This window comes from Schistocerca cancellata, chromosome 1 (assembly GCF_023864275.1).
Source record: "Schistocerca cancellata isolate TAMUIC-IGC-003103 chromosome 1, iqSchCanc2.1, whole genome shotgun sequence".
NCBI lineage: Eukaryota > Metazoa > Arthropoda > Insecta > Orthoptera > Acrididae > Schistocerca > Schistocerca cancellata.
Window position 1 is genome coordinate 1,022,886,557 of NC_064626.1, and position 17,522 is coordinate 1,022,904,078.

Below are 17,522 nucleotides of genomic sequence, written 5' to 3' on the forward strand. Positions count from 1 at the left end.
CACGCGGTAATCGGTGGACTAGGAAACAAGACCCTTGTTCTTGATAAATCTATGTTCTTCACTAACTATTTCCTCAAAGTTTTCACCAGTCTGCAACCACACCGACTCACACAATGGCTCTGTGGCGAGACTATGATGGGGATCGCATTAGAAAGACATTAAATACACTCCTGGAAATTGAAATAAGAACACCGTGAATTCATTGTCCCAGGAAGGGGAAACTTTATTGACACATTCCTGGGGTCAGATACATCTCATGATCACACTGACAGAACCACAGGCACATAGACACAGGCAACAGAGCATGCACAATGTCGGCACTAGTACAGTGTATATCCACCTTTCGCAGCAATGCAGGCTGCTATTCTCCCATGGAGACGATCGTAGAGATGCTGGATGTAGTCCTGTGGAACGGCTTGCCATGCCATTTCCACCTGGCGCCTCAGTTGGACCAGCGTTCGTGCTGGACGTGCAGACCGCGTGAGACGACGCTTCATCCAGTCCCAAACATGCTCAATGGGGGACAGATCCGGAGATCTTGCTGGCCAGGGTAGTTGACTTACACCTTCTAGAGCACGTTGGGTGGCACGGGATACATGCGGACGTGCATTGTCCTGTTGGAACAGCAAGTTCCCTTGCCGGTCTAGGAATGGTAGAACGATGGGTTCGATGACGGTTTGGATGTACCGTGCACTATTCAGTGTCCCCTCGACGATCACCAGTGGTGTACGGCCAGTGTAGGAGATCGCTCCCCACACCATGATGCCGGGTGTTGGCCCTGTGTGCCTCGGTCGTATGCAGTCCTGATTGTGGCGCTCACCTGCACGGCGCCAAACGACCATCATTGGCACCAAGGCAGAAGCGACTCTCATCGCTGAAGACGACACGTCTCCATTCGTCCCTCCATTCACGCCTGTCGCGACACCACTGGAGGCGGGCTGCACGATGTTGGGGCGTGAGCGGAAGACGGCCTAACGGTGTGCGGGACCGTAGCCCAGCTTCATGGAGACGGTTGCGACTGGTCCTCGCCGATACCCCAGGAGCAACAGTGTCCCTAATTTGCTGGGAAGTGGCGGTGCGGTCCCCTACGGCACTGCGTAGGATCCTACGGTCTTGGCGTGCATCCGTGCGTCGCTGCGGTCCGGTCCCAGGTCGACGGGCACGTGCACCTTCCGCCGACCACTGGCGACAACATCGATGTACTGTGGAGACCTCACGCCCACGTGTTGAGCATTTCGGCGGTACGTCCACCCGGCCTCCCGCATGCCCACTATACGCCCTCGCTCAAAGTCCGTCAACTGCACATACGGTTCACGTCCACGCTGTCGCGGCATGCTACCAGTGTTAAAGACTGCGATGGAGCTCCGTATGCCACGGCAAACTGGCTGACACTGACGGCGGCGGTACACAAATGCTGCGCAGCTAGAGCCATTCGACGGCCAACACCGCGGTTCCTGGTGTGTCCGCTGTGCCGTGCGTGTGATCATTGCTTGTACAGCCCTCTCGCAGTGTCCGGAGCAAGTATGGTGGGTCTGACACACCGGTGTCAATGTATTCTTTTTTCCATTTCCAGGAGTGTAGATATTTTCATGACAGACTGGCCCACACAAACTATTCCACTCCTGTCAGGTAAAATTCGATTAGTCACTCGCTAAACTCCCTGTGGAAGGGGACAGCAACTTTGTGGTCCTCTTTCACGACTTTCAAATAAGTTGCACGTTTTCCATCGGGCAAAACAAGCTACGTAGTTTTCTTAAGAGATGCAAAGCTCGATGGACATTCTGGTGCGAGCCTCCAAGTGAATAGAAGCACTTTCTCGAGGCAGGCTCTGAAAGGAGCAGTCTAAAAATTTGGCACTGGAGGACTTCAATCCTGACGGCCGATACCCAATGGCGCAGACTCTGGGTCCCTGTCAGCGGAGTCCGACGGGTGCTGACTCTGTCTTCACTCTGTGATGGCGAACGACAAATTCGGTAAACACGGCATCATTAAATAGGCCAGAGCCGAGTTTGCCAAGCTTGACAGGACTTATGGAAGCACGTGTTTTACCTAGGTTTAATCCGTTAATTCAACGAGCAGTTTCTTTTTAATTCATAAGTGGACGACAGATTGGTTATTGCTTATCCATTCTCGAGCGATGTAATTTCAGGTATTGAAAGCATATGTAAAGTATAACATGATCAAAGCATTTGTCCTGTCTCCTCAAGTACTTTTCGGTCGAAATAATTCCAAGTGATACCTTTCGTTCTGTTTTGTTAATTTTATTTGCAGCCCATCCAGCAACGTACCATGCCCATTTCTTATGTTCTTTGAAGGTGAAAATGTTCAGATGTTCGTCTGCGATTGTAAAATCATTACCGCTATTGAAATATTAAATAACCTTATCTTGGATTTATATTTTCCATCATGTAGCCAGCAACAGACTCCTTCAGATTTTAGCCTTACTTCGACTTTTGCGAATTTCACATCCTGCCTAGTTAATGTGGTTGGTTCTTTACATTTACAGCTTTTAGCGGTAATATCTTTGATTAGTAATCAAAATGTTCGCAGACCCGGCTGTCGTGTCCACCAGTGCTCAAATTTTGAACAAAATACATCAGCAACGGCAGTCGTAGACTATCAGCATAAGAAGTCCCATTCACTAAGCCAACGGCCATGTCAAATAGGGCGGAGGAGCGGACAGAGCTTCACGGTACTCTCTTGCTCTTGTGGTGGGGAATTGCCCCTAAAGGCGGAAGAATCAGCAAATCAACGATATGAGGATGCAGAAGGCAATGGAAACCATTGCATTAAAGATGTAATGTGTATCCACATGACATGCAGCCTGTAACTGAAGAACTGTCACGATGGTCTCTCCATTGGCAGAACACTCATGAACAGTCCCCCATTCTGATCTCCGGGAGGGGACTGCCAAGGAGAAGATGATCATGAGAAAAGTATTAAATAACCAACGAAACGATAACATTCTAGGAGTCAGGGCGTGGAATGACAGAAGATTGAACGTGGTAGGGAAGTGAGAAAATATGAAAAGGGAAGTGCTATACAGGGTGTTACAAAAAGGTACGGCCAAACTTTCAGGAAACATTCCTCACACACAAATAAAGAAAAGATGTTATGTGGACATGTGTCCGGAAACGCTTAATTTCCATGTTAGAGCTCATTTTAGTTTCGTCAGTATGTACTGTACTTCCTCGATTCACCGTCAGTTGGCCCAATTGAAGGAAGGTAATGTTGACTTCGGTGCTTGTGTTGACATGCGACTCATTGCTCTACAGTACTAGCATCAAGCACATCAGTGCGTAGCATCAACAGGTTAGTGTTCATCACGAACGTGGTTTTGCAGTCAGTGCAATGTTTACAAATGCGTAGTTGGCAGATGGCTATTTGATGTATGGATTATCACGGGGAAATAGCCGTGGCGCGGTACGTTTGTATCAAGACAGATCTCCAGAACGAAGGTGTCCCGACAGGAAGACGTTCGAAGCAATTGATCGGCGTCTTAGGGAGCTCGGAACATTCCAGCCTATGACTCGCGACTGGGGAGACCTAGAACGACGAGGACACCTGCAATGGACTAGGCAATTCTTCGTGCAGTTGACGATAACCCTAATGTCAGCGTCAGAGAAGTCGCTGCTGTACAAGGTAACGTTGACCACGTCACTGTATGGAGAGTGCTACGGGAGAACCAGTTGTTTCCGTACCATTTACAGCGTGTGCAGGCACTATCAGCAGCTGATTGGCCTCCACGGGTACACTTCCGGGAATGGTTCGTCCAACAATGTGTCAATCCTCACTTCAGTGCAACTGTTCTCTTCATGGATGAGGCTTCATTCCAACGTGATCAAATTGTAAATTTTCACAATCAACATGTGTGGGCTGACGAGAATTCGTACTCAATTGTGCAATCACGTCATCAACACAGATTTTCTGTGAACGTTTGGGCAGGCATTGTTGGTGATGTCTTAATTGGGCCCCATGTTCTTCCACTTACGCTCAATGGAGCACGTTATCATGTTTTCATATGGGATACTCTACTTGTGCTGCTAGAACATGTGCCTTTACAAGTACGACACAACATGTGGTTCATGCACGATGGAGCTCCTGCACATTTCAGTCGAAGTCTTCGTACGCTTCTCAACAACAGATTCGGTGACCATTGGATTGGTAGAGGCGGACCAATTCCATAGCCTCCACGCTCTCCTGACCTCAACCCTCTTGACTTTCATTTATGGGGGCATTTGAAAACTCTTGTCTACGCAACCCCGGTACCAAATGTAGAGACTCTTCGTGCTCGTATTGTGGACGGCTGTGATACAATACGCCATTCTCCAGGGCTGCATCAGCGCATCAGGGATTCCATGCGACGGAGGGTGGATGCATGTATCCTCGTTAATGGAGAACATTTTGAACATTTCCTGTAACAAAGTGTTTGAAGTCACGTTGGTACGTTCTGTTGCTGAGTGTTAACATTCCATGATTAATGTAATTTGAAGAGAAGTAATAAAATGAGCTCTAACATGGAAAGTAAGCGTTTCCGGACACATGTCCACATAACATATTTTCTTTCTTTGTGTGTGAGGAATGTTTCCTGAAAGTTTGGCCGTACCTTTTTGTAACACCCTGTATATAACGCATATACTATGCCACAGTGAAGTGAAATGGGAAGAAGAGAAAGATTTCTGGTCAGACAAGCAACGGGTAATATCGATAACAGTGGAAAATGATATAAAGGGAAGCAGAATTCGTTACGAATAGGAAAGTAAGACAGAGAGCGAGTTACTATGAAAAGTTCAGTGGTAGGGTTGTTCTTATCAGAAACGACAACAAAACAGCACCGACGACAATAGTTCAAGTATAATACCGACAGCACAAGCAGAAGACGAAGAGATAGAGGAAGTACAGGGTGATGAAAGATTAACTTTCAAACCGCTGTAGAAATAACACCACTGGTCAGAATGACGTCAAATTGCAACGGAATATTACCAGAGAAGGGGGAAAACGTATGGCAGAAGAAAAATAAATGGTTACAAAATGTAGCTATAGAGGACGCTGTAAGCATTATAATTTAATAGTGGTCGACTGAAAATGACAAATGAATCATAAAACAACGCCTAAGGTGTACGTTTGATGCTAAACAAACTGTACTACTCAGTGGGCATGGATTTACAGGTAACTGTTAGTTACATAGTTACGTAAGCCCATCCACCACGGAAAGGTCATACCACATCGGATGGGAAAAATGGGTTTTTAATTGCCTGAGGCCAAAAACGGCATAAAAAGCATAACATGAAACGTCCCCTTAGAAAAATTATACAGGACTGTGCTTAAAATGACATACAATATTTTTAGCGCAACGCAATCTGACTTTCAAAAATCCCTACAAAACAATGGCCCTGACTAACATTAACCTATACCTTTCACAAATCACTTACCTCACAAAAATCTTCGTTACTCAAGCTACAGCAAAACAGCGAGCGCCACTACTGCCAGCTAAATAACAGATTCAAACTACGGAAGGCACTAACTACTAGTAGGCATTGTTAGCAACTGAAAGATTTTAATAGAGAACAAACAATGTATTTACCTTAATATTCATCAAAAGTCATAATATATACAGCAGTTCATGACATCCATTTTTACAAATTTCAAAACTCCGCCATTTCTCTCCCCACATCCACCACTGCTGGCGGCTCACCTCCAACTGCCCAACGCTACGCGCTGTTAACATCCAGCTGCCCAACACTACAATGGCAGACAACAATGCAAACTAGCCACAGACTGCACACAGCACAGCCAGTGATTTTCGTACAGAGCGCTATGTAACGTTGCCAATAAGAAAACATAAACAGCCTACTTACATAGCCCCCATGCTCCCCATAAAAAATTTTACAAATTGTTTTGGGCACTGGGCAATACATATTTGTTAAAATTTTTCATAATCGTAATTACAATAACAATGAAATCAAATGCACACACTTATTGATACAATGTTGGTCAAAAGCTAAAATTTTCTCACAGTCCATAAAGACAGTCCTGATCATTAATCATAATAGTAATTACAGTTTTTTTTCACAAAGTCTCATTAGTAAAAGAAATTGCACACAGAAGTAGTGGATTTCCATGCAGTCTTGAAGAAGTAGTGTTGTCCTTCCAACGGAAAGACAGTGCTGACTCTTGACATGCAGACAGGTAATGGGCCAGAACAGAGCAAACCCACAGCAGAGTCATTCGACGTTTTGAAGAATATTGGTAGGTAGGTCATCACAGAGCAGACCCACTGTAATCCTGGTAGAGATTACGGTATTGGTGGACCACCAGAGGTGCAGACCCACTGCAGTCCTTGTAGAAATAATGGTACTGGTGGGTCCTCAAAGATGCAGACCCACTGTAGTCCTTGTAGAGATGGCCAGCAGCCATCTGTTGCGACTGTGCAGGTGCACATTCACCATTGAAGAGTCTTGCGGAGAATATAGCAAGTCCATGAATCACCAATTGTGCACTCACAAAGTTTTTTGGAATTGTCCTTAGAACCAGCAATGCTGTTAACCAGTCCCTTGCTGAATTATTAACACACGTGCAAACACTAACAGTCCCTACTTCTCACATATTGTCCATATACTATGACCAACAGAAACGTGTGCAGTGAAATGTAGCTTACAAGTTACTTAATTTGATGAACTGGTGTCAATTACAATTTTATAACATAAGAATACAATAACAAAGGTACAAAATACATCATTAAAAACATAATACAGATAAAATTTGTAGTAATACAGGCTTTACAAAAGAATAGAAATAACATATACATCAGTGTTACAGGAATTATGACATGAGTACATACATAAAAGATCAGAATAACTTTCGAAACATCAACTTCACACGTGAGCATTAAAACAAAACAGAATAAATAATGTCTAAGCATATTTACAAGGTAAATAACATATTATTAATGCCAATTATATTTTAGGTTAACAGTATTCCTCATCATAGTGAATGTAGCTTAGTATTAGAAGAAGAAAAAATTCTATGAAACTACACAGAGACAGGAAGAAAACAAATACATAAGGGTACACAAACACATAGTGGGATAACACAAAAGGAAAGGACAGGGTTTGTTTTCAGTGTAACATTTGATACTGCAGTCTAACCCAAAACTTCATTCCATAGATCGTTCCTCTTAATTCGACATTTGCACCAGCCAAAAAAATCCTATCCAAGCATGCTTTCTGTATTTTTCTCGTATAACCTCTCAGTGCATTTCTTCAAATTCATCGCAACTCATTCTCTTATAGGCTACCCCCTCTTAAGCTAACTTAAATCTACTGAGCTCAGATGCTAAGCTAAGGGACAAGGCAATGCAGCAGCACAAAATAATTAACACAAACAGCAATGAGAAAAAAATTCACATTGGCAAAGCAATTGCAATATTACAACTAATATAAGGCACTGTGCAGGAAACAAGGAAAATAAATCCGTAGTAAAACTGGCTTAACAGCGTAATACAAAGTCAAATTCAGTAACACTATGCCTGCCAAACAGCAGCAGCAAATGAAATAACTTATATCTAAACATGACATAGCTCAAGCAGAAAAAATATTACAGTAAAAATGGCCATGTTTAATACCTATGTCACATCTTAACACTAGAGTGATGCATCACAAAAACTTACTCTACCAAAAAAAATTACCAAGTAGTTGAAAAGAAAATTATGTATGCAGTTCCTGTGAAGGGAAATGTCTTTGTGCTCCCCCATTTTTGGGAAATGTATTACAAAATTAGTATTTACTGGATCTGTAGACAGAAAATATTTATATTAGTACATCTATAAAATTCTATTTTAACCAATGCTACAGTGCAGCTAGAAACTAGATATTAAAAAAATGAAAATATGTACAAAGGAAGGCATGAAACATCATTCATTAGCCATATGGCATTTCATAAAGTAGTAAAAAAATCTCTCAACTCTTGTAGAAAGATACTTGTCATAATCAGGTGTGCAGATGTAAGAATGTTTCCAAGTAATGAGCATGTCGTATTTGCGATGCTTTCTACAAAGGAATGTCAATAGTGAGGATAATGGCCCCTTTTTTTTCTCCACCTGCGCCTCTGAAAGGCACACCCTAATGGCTTTTTTTTTTTTTCGGGTGTCTGCCGCACAGCTGGGTGCCCACGACGCATTACGTGCAGGTGGTCACTTAACTTTCTTATGGAAATATTTTCGACAGCAGTTTCCGCTACAGTGACAGTCTCATATAAAAATATTTCACAGGTCAAGAATTTATGTTGCAAACGTGTAGAAGCAAAATCTTATGAATATAGCAGTGTCCAAAAAATTTTCGCCAGCATTGTGATACATTCACATATTTACACACATTTCATAACTCTTACAGTACGATCCTTGGTTTCCAACATCCTTTTTTACAAGTCAGACTCCCTAACCACTATTCATTACTCCTTACCTTATTACACATATATATATTCGTCGACACGTCAATCTTGCGACGACACTTCAATATTTCATCATAATAAATACATAGCATAATCAAAATCCTCATATAGCATCAGCTTATTGATCATAAACATACCTCAGCAGCATTATACACATCGTCATCGTATTAATAACATCATAACACCTCAGTCAAATCTCAAAGACGTCGTAGCTTTCTGCAATAATTTCAAAACCTAAAGAAAATTCTCTGCTCATTTCAGTAGTGTCATCTACCTCAAACGTACTTTAAAAATCATGATCTCATACCAAATAAATCATTCAAAGCTCTCACAGTATCACAATGCTTCCGAAAAAATATGAACAGTTCACAAAGTACAGACAAAATGCAATTTCATAATTGTGAAGTTACCCAACTGTGTAATTGCGTAAACATGTGTCACTGATGTAGTAAAAAAATGTTTATCTCTCAGTTAAATGATCAGATAGCTGTGTAATTTGTGTGTTAGAGAAATATGGTACCGATGTGTAAAGTTGTATAAGCAAATACCATATTAGCTAGGGCTCCTTGTGCTTGCCAAACACATGGTACACAAAGTAAGCGTGTACCCCCTGAGGATTAATGTAATTATATCCTCAGGTGTTACAGATTACAACAATGGAATGAAATGTATTACGGAAAACCTTTGTATCATTGTACTTCAAATATCTTTAAAAATAAATGATTTAAGTACAAAATTAATCACTCAAATACGTGTCTTGTAGCGCTAAATGTCCATCTTGCTGTAAGATAATTTCTGTTGAAGTGTCGTAGTTATTGTCCTCCGAAAGCTATGTTCTGCAGAAGTCAATGTACTTACCTCATGATAAACAAAAGTGAAATGCTTTGCGTATAGATATCTTAGTTATTACGCTTATTGTTGTGATGAAGAAATTACTGTGCTGTAACGTATTGTTGTGCTACGGAAAAGGCTGTCTCATTGTAGCTATACCACAAAAGTTACTACTAAAACATGTTTTACTTTCCAGAATAATTCAGAAAAACTGTGCAGATATAAAACAGATACACCGCAAAAGCAACATTGTAAATTGTCACTCATTAGTAGTGTCGTGATAAAATCGTGTAGCTGTCACATAAACTAACCACTGTGTCATCTGGTATCTCACAGAAAGTACTTTAAATCCAGAATGTATTTTCAAGTAAACCAAAATGTTGCATTAAAATCTCATTAGCAGTACTGGTAAATGTTCTAAGTATGTGAGCCTTATAGTCGTCACGTAATCGTGCAACTAACAAGCAAGAATGCACACACACAATAACACTGTGTCATCTGTTCGCAATAACAATGCATTCGTAACTTATGTTTAAATAAGTTCTCTTGGTTCTTGACTGGATATTTAACTTCAAACATTGTTGCATGGTAACAGTTTCTAAAGCATACTAGTAACGTGAAGCAGAACGTTTTATGGCAAAGACAAAGTTAAAAAGCAGATTATCTTTCAATAAACGGTTTTACATGTGAAATGTGGCGTAAACCTTTACTCTTCCTAGTACGCAGAGGTTGAACTTGAACGGAATTATCATGCGGTATACGTCGGTGAGGAATGCTAAAATTTTTCTCAAGATTAGCGTCTATGTTATTTTTCGCTGAGCCAGCCGGCGTACGTGGCTGCCTGCCATGCGAATCATTGTCTGTTTCTCTGTTGGTGCGCATCATTACTGGGATTCGGAGACCTAACTTCTACAAATTCGCCTTGCCGAGAGAGCCCTGCCCTGTTTAAATCCGGCCAGTTCTGATGCAATTCAGGTCTGTCGTTACGATCATATCGTCTGTCGTCTTGTCAGTAGTTCCTATAGTTTCTTTCTTGTCGGTTAAGTGGTGGAGAATTTCTCCCTGAATCGTAGCTACGTGGTGGACCGTTGCGTCTGAAGTTATTCTGTCTCCCTTGATAATAATTATTTTGGTTCCCACATTGTCTGTTTCTATGGTAATCTCTGTCATATTCATTACTAATGAAATGTGATCTTTCTCTGTAACTATTATTACTCTGCCAGTGGTTGTCCTATGGGTGGTGTCTGTTTTGGTCACGATTTGCGTTGTAAGAATAGACTTGTTGTGTCCAGTTATTGTTTCTGTCATCACGGAATTGTGACGGATGTGACCTGTAGTGATTGTTTTCCCGTTTTCGCATCCCACGACTGTCTGTGTCAATTTCTAATTCTTGTAAGAGTCCCTGAAAAGCTTCAATGTCGTCTTTACAACGCCCTGCTAAAACAGTATGTCGTAAATGTTCAGGCAGTTTGATTAAGCAAATGCGGATGAGTTCTGAGGGGCTGTATGGGTTTGAAAGATACTGATTCTTGTGCAACATGTCTTCAAAATATTTGACAAGACTGGAAAATACAGATTGTTCAAAGTGTTTCATCATCATGATGCTATGTTTTACTCGGTCTTGTGTGGCTTGAGACCAATATGCTGAGAGGAAGGCATGGTAAAATTCCCCTTCACTGTGGCAATCGTGAATGACCGATCGCATTCTTACAGCTGGTTCATTCTCTAAGTAGCCACACATAAATTCTAATCTGTGTTTTAATGACCAGTTGGGAGGAAAACAATGAGAGAATTGATGGAGCCACGCTTGTGGATGAATGTCGTTGGCAGGATTCTTAAACGTTTTGAATTTACGTGTAGTAATGAACAGCTTATAGTCAAAATAATCGTGTCGGCGAGTAGCATATTGGTAATTGTTACGTCGTGTCGGCGGTTCCATCTCAAAATTCGGTGTACCTTGCCAATTTCTTTCATAATTTCCGAAATGCCCTGTGTTATTATTTTGTGGCTTTTCCGTATTTCTAAGTTCCTCTTCCCGTGTTGGAGCGCGAGTGTCCTCTGAAATATGAAATTTTTGTATTACTTGTGCCAACTGATCTTGTACTTCCCGGATTTCTCTTTTGTATTGCGTATTAATTTGATTCTCATTTTGTTTGAATTTCTTAATTTGTTCATACTCTTCTGTGTCAGTGATGGCTACAGGTCTTGTGTCATTCAGATCATCATCTACCTTTGCAGATAAGTTAGTGACCCGACCCGAAAGTTCGGCTACTTTCTCCGATAGTGTACTTATTTCCTCAGTTTGTTTTTCTGAACCAAGTTTCAGAGTGTCCATTTGTGTTGAAATCGTATCTACTGTGTCCTTTAAGTTTTCTTGAGTTTTTGCAAGATGCGTAACCGAATCGATAGATGCAACTGAGTCAATTTTAGCTTGCAAAGTGTCGTGATTTTCATGAACAATAGTTTGCAGTTCTTTTATGGCTGCTTCGTGATTCTGTAATGCATTTTCATGCCGCGAAAAAATAGGTTGGAAATGCTCACAAATTTGTGTTTTTACCTCATTACAGACCTTTTGACATTTCGATTCGATTTTATGTAACTCAGTAGTTAAATCTTCACGTGTTTGTTCAAGCGTATGTTCCACTTTTGAAGCTTTTGTCCCATTTGTTGCATTAATTGTAATAACAATGCACTGGTGTCTGAAACATGTTCCTCAGTGCTTTTTGGCAGTGAATTTGCACCGGCAACATTCACATTTTGACAAGCGGAAAATGTGTCTCGACTCATTTGAGAAAACGGTGAGAACCCAAAACCTGTGTCTACAGTATTTGCAATATTGTGTTCTGTCATTCCCGATTCCTGAGGCGAGCTGTTGCCGACCGATCGATCGATAATGCTTCCCTGTTCACTACCTGTTTCACTGTCTACACCATTATTTGACGCCCGCTCCATTTCCCTATGCACAGTTACCAAATTACTACTTTGAATATTAGTTAATTCATTACATGGTGGCGTTAACACACTGCTTTCGTCTTCACTGTCCTTTCTCAGTTTACTTTGGAGCCTAGTATTACGTTTTTCACACGCCATTATTATCACAATATTTCACATGACAACACAGAAAAACACAATTTGAAGAGGAAAAATAGGGGAACACATTAACATAGCACTGAAAATAATATCTAGTTAATTGCAAGCGCAGCTGCGAAATACTTGGTGCAAATCTACATGCATGCCACAACTGTTTTACTGTACAAGAATGAAAAACTACAACCACAAAGGAAATTCTCTCTACAATTACGCGCTAGCAATAAACAAAATCTGCACTGATTACAAAAACTGCAAGAAAAAATCAGATGATTCCAGTGAGGTATCCTCGGCTAAGGGTCGACATATGAAACGTCCCCTTACAACAATTATACAAGGTTGTGCTTAAACTGACACACAATATTTTTAGCGCAACGTAATCTGACTTTCAAAAATCCCTACAAAACAATGGCCCTGACTAACATTAACCTATACCTTTCACAAATCACTTACCTCACAAAAATCTTCGTTACTCAAGCTACAGCAAAACAGCGAACGCCACTACTGCCAGCTAAATAACAGATTCAAACTACGGAAGGCACTAACTACTAGTAGGCATAGTTAGCAAATGAAAGATTTTAATAGAGAACAAACAATGTATTTACCTTAATATTCATCAAAAGTCATAATATATACAGCAGTTCATGACATCCATTTTTACAAATTTCAAAACTCCGCCATTTCTCTCCCCACATCCACCACTGCTGGCGGCTCACCTCCAACTGCCCAACGCTACGCGCTGTTAACATCCAGCTGCCCAACACTACAATGGCAGACAACAATGCAAACTAGCCACATACTGCACACAGCACAGCCAGTGATTTTCGTACAGAGCGCTACGTAACGTTGCCAATAAGAAAACATAAACAGCCTACTTACAAACATACATACGTTTTTAATTGTTCTGAGGCCAAAAGCCGCATAAAAAGCATCAATAAGATCGGTTTTTAATTGTCCTGGGGCCAAAAACCGCATAAAAAGCATCAATCACATCGGTTTTTAATTTTCTTGAGGCCAAAAACCGCATAAAAAGAATCAGTCAAAATCAAATCGGATTATTAATTTCCGTGTGGCTGGAGCAAAACATGTTCAATATGCTGTCCATCGTTTTCTGCAACAATTTAAAATCGAGATACAGCATGTTCCACAACTGATCGAAGTGTTTCCTGGGTCAGAAAGTGTTGCGCAATGTGTGCCTTCAATGCAGCTAAGTTTTCAGTCGGGACACTGAACACAAAATATTTCGGGCAGCCCCACAGCCAGAAGTCACACAGGTTAAGATCAAGTTAAAATGGTTCAAATGGCTCTGAGCACTATGGGACTTAACAGCTGAGGTCATCAGTCCCCTAGAACTTAGAACTGCTTAAACCTAACTACCCTAAGGACATTACACACACCCATGCCCGAGGCAGGATTCGAACCTGCGACCGTAGCGGTCACGCGGTTCCAGACTGAAGTGCCTAGAACCGCACGGCCACACCGGCCGGCAAGATCAAGTTACTGGGATGGCCAAGCTGTAGGGAAATGACGGCTGATATTTCTTCAACAGCTGCTTAACTGGATTTGCAATGTGCAATGGTGTGGCGTCTTGCATAAAAATGATTCAATCCACACATCTACGCTGTTGGAGAGCTGAAATGACGTGGTTGTCCAAAAGACACTCAGCGCTAACCAGTGCCGGTACAGATAACAGGACCGGAAGCAACTGTCTCTTCGAAAAAAATGTAGCTCTATGATAAATGATGCTTTAAACCGACACCACACAGTGACCTTTTCATGATGAAGTGGCACTGGCTGATTTGCTTGCGGATTTTCAGGTGCCCATATTCGACAATTCTGTCAGGTGTAAGTGGGCTTCGTCTGTCCACAAAATCTTCCACGGCCAATCATTGTCCTCCTCCGTCCGAGCAAGAAATTCTAAAGCAAAGGCATTGTTGTATGATTCATTTGTCATTTTTAGTCGACCACTATTAAATTATGATGCTTACAGCGTCCTCTATAGCTACATTTTGTAACTATTTATTTTTCTTCTGCCACACGTTTTCCCCCTTCTCCGATAATATTCCGTTGCAATTTGACGTCATTCTGACGAGTGGTGTTATTTCTACAGCGTTTTGAAAGTTTAACTTTCACGTGCATATGAGGAAACTGAACGAGTAATTCAGTGCGTAAAGAGACTGGAATTCGGTTGTAGGGCAAGGAGCAGAAGAAAGGGTTACCGGGAATATGGGCTTGGTAGTAGGAATGAGTGGGGAGAAAGTCTCATTGAGCGTTGTGACCGACCGGTTCTAGGCGCTTCAGTCAGGAACCACGCGGCTGCTACGGTCGCAGGTTCGAATCCTGCCTCGGGCATGGATGTGTGTGATGTCCTTAGGTCAGTTAGGTTTAAGAAGTTCTAAGTCTAGGGGACTGTTGACCTTAGATGTTAAGTCCCATAGAGCTTAGAGCCATTTGCACCATTTTTGAACCCTGAAATAAATTTCAGATGGTAATAGCGAATACTCTGCACAAGAATCACACGAGGTGGAGCTATACTTGGAGAAGCCCGTGACATACAGGATAATTTTACTTTGATTTCTACATAGTCAGGCAGACATTCCGAAATCAGGTATTAGATAGTAAAAGCTACCCAGGAGCAGATATTGACTCGGATCACAATTTGGTAGTTTTCAAGAAGCGGCTGAAGTTCAAGAGGATAATCAAGAAGAATCAATACCCAAAGACGTGGGATACAGAAGTACAAAGGTATGAAGAGATACGCTCCATGATCTCTGAGGCTACAAATACTGCGATTATGAGTATCTCAATAGGCAGCTCAGTTGAGGAGGAATAGACATCTCTAAAAAGGGCAATCACGGAAAGAAAATCGGAGAAAAACGAAGGTGCAAGGAAAGCAACTGCAAAGAAACCATGGTTTGCAGGGGAAATATTTCAGTCGACTGATGGTAGAAGGAAGTAAAAAAGTGTTCGAGGAAATACAGGAATACAGAAATTCAAGTTGTCGAGGAATGAAATAAATAAAAAAAGTGCAGGGAAGCTAAGGCGAAGTGAGAAATATGAAGAAAACTAAAAAGAAATGATTGTCGGATAGACTGACTCAGCACACAGAAAAGTCAAAATACGAGTAAACTCCAGTGAAATTAAAAGCAAGCGAGGAAACATTCAGAGTGCAGCGGAAATTCCGCTGTTAAATGAAGAGGAGAGAGCGGATAGGTGGAAAGAGTACGTGGAAGGCCTCTATGAAGGGGAAGACCGGTCTCATGATGTGGCAAAAGAAGAAATAGGAGCCGATTTAGAAAAGACGGGTATCCAGTATTGTAATCAGAATTTAAAAGGGTCTTGGAAGAGTTAAGGTAAATAAGGCGGAAGGGATAAATGACATCCCATAGGAATTTCTAAAATCATTCGAGGGAACTGGCAATAATATGAATAGTATCGTTGGTGTGTAGACTGTCTGAGGCAGTCGATATACCATCAGACTTTTGGAAAACCATCATCCACACAATTCCCAAAACTTCAGGAAGCCGACAAATGCGAGAATTAACACACAATCTACTTAACAGCTCATGCATCAAAATTGCTGACAAGGTTAATACACAAAAGAAAGAAAAAGAAAAGTAAGGATCTGTTACATGATTATCAGTTAGATTTTAGTAAAGGTAAAGGTGCCAGAGGCACCAAAGAGTCGGTTTCTAACGGTGCAGTTGATGAGTTTGAAGAAAAATGAAGACACATTCATAGTATTTGTTCACCTGGAACAAGCGTTCGACAATGTAAAAGGGTGTAAGACGTTCGAAATCCTAAGAAAAATTGGGGGTAAGTCATAGGGCAAGACGGATAATATACTATATACACAAAAACCAAGAGGGAACAAAAAGAGTAGAAGACAAAAAAACGAACTGCACGCCTTAAAATCGGAGAAGGAAAGGGATGTAGTCTTTTGCGTCTACTCTTCTATTTACACATTGAAGAAGAGTTGATGTATATAAATGAAAAGCTGAAGAGTAGGATTGAAATTCAAGGTGATAGTTTATCGATGATAAGAATTGCTGATGACATTGCTATGCTCAGTAAAAATGAAGAACAATAACAGGATCTGTTGAATAGAGTAAACTGTCCAATGAGTACAGAATATGGATTGAGACTAAATCGAAGAAAGATGAAAGTAATGAGAAGTAGAAAAAATGAGAATATCGAGAAACTTAACATCAGAATTGATGATCACGAAGAGGATGAAGTTAAGGAACTCTGCTACACACGCAACAAAATAACCAATCACAGACGGAGCAAGGAGGATTTCAGAAGCAGACTACCAATGGCAAAAAGGACCTTCCTGGCCAAGAGAAGTCTATTACTATTAAACATAAGCCTTAATTAAGTGACGAAATTTCTGAGAATGTACGTTTGGAGCACAGCATTGTATGCAAGTGAATCACGGACTGTGTGAAAACCAAAGCAGAAGAGAATCGAAGCATCTGAAATGTGATGCTACAGAATAACGTTGAAAATTATGTGGGCTAATAAGGCAAGGAATAAAGACGTTTTCAGTTGAATGGGCGAGGAAATGAATAAACTGAATGCACTGACAAGAAGAAGGGATTGTATGACAGAATTTCTTTTTAGACCTCAGGGAATAACATCCCTGGTACTAGAGGGAGCCGTAGAGGATAAAAACTGTGGAAGATGACAGAGATTGAGATACGTCCAGCAAATAACGGAGATCATAGGTTGCATGTGTTACCCTGAGACGAGGAGATTTGCATAGGAGACGGATTCGTGGCAGACTCGCATCAAACCAGTCAGAAGACTGAGAAAAAAGTACAATTTAGCCTTCGTTTTTTCATATCCAAAAATAGATGTGGCTATACTCTGAATTTCTGTTTTCAATATAACTTGGACCTAAAATTTTCCTGATTCAGTTCTCTCCTTTGGGTTTCTTCAGTATCCTGATGGCGTTTTTATATATACATCAACATCGATATTCTGCCAACCACTACGAAGTGAATGGCATCACGAACCTCTATCTGTATCACGTATCAGCATTTCTTCCTCTTCCATTCCGTGAACATCAGAAGAATGACTGTTTAAAGTGCATTGCAATTTAGAGCGCATATTTACTAGACATTTTTGCTTCGAATGATCGTTCCTCTCATATC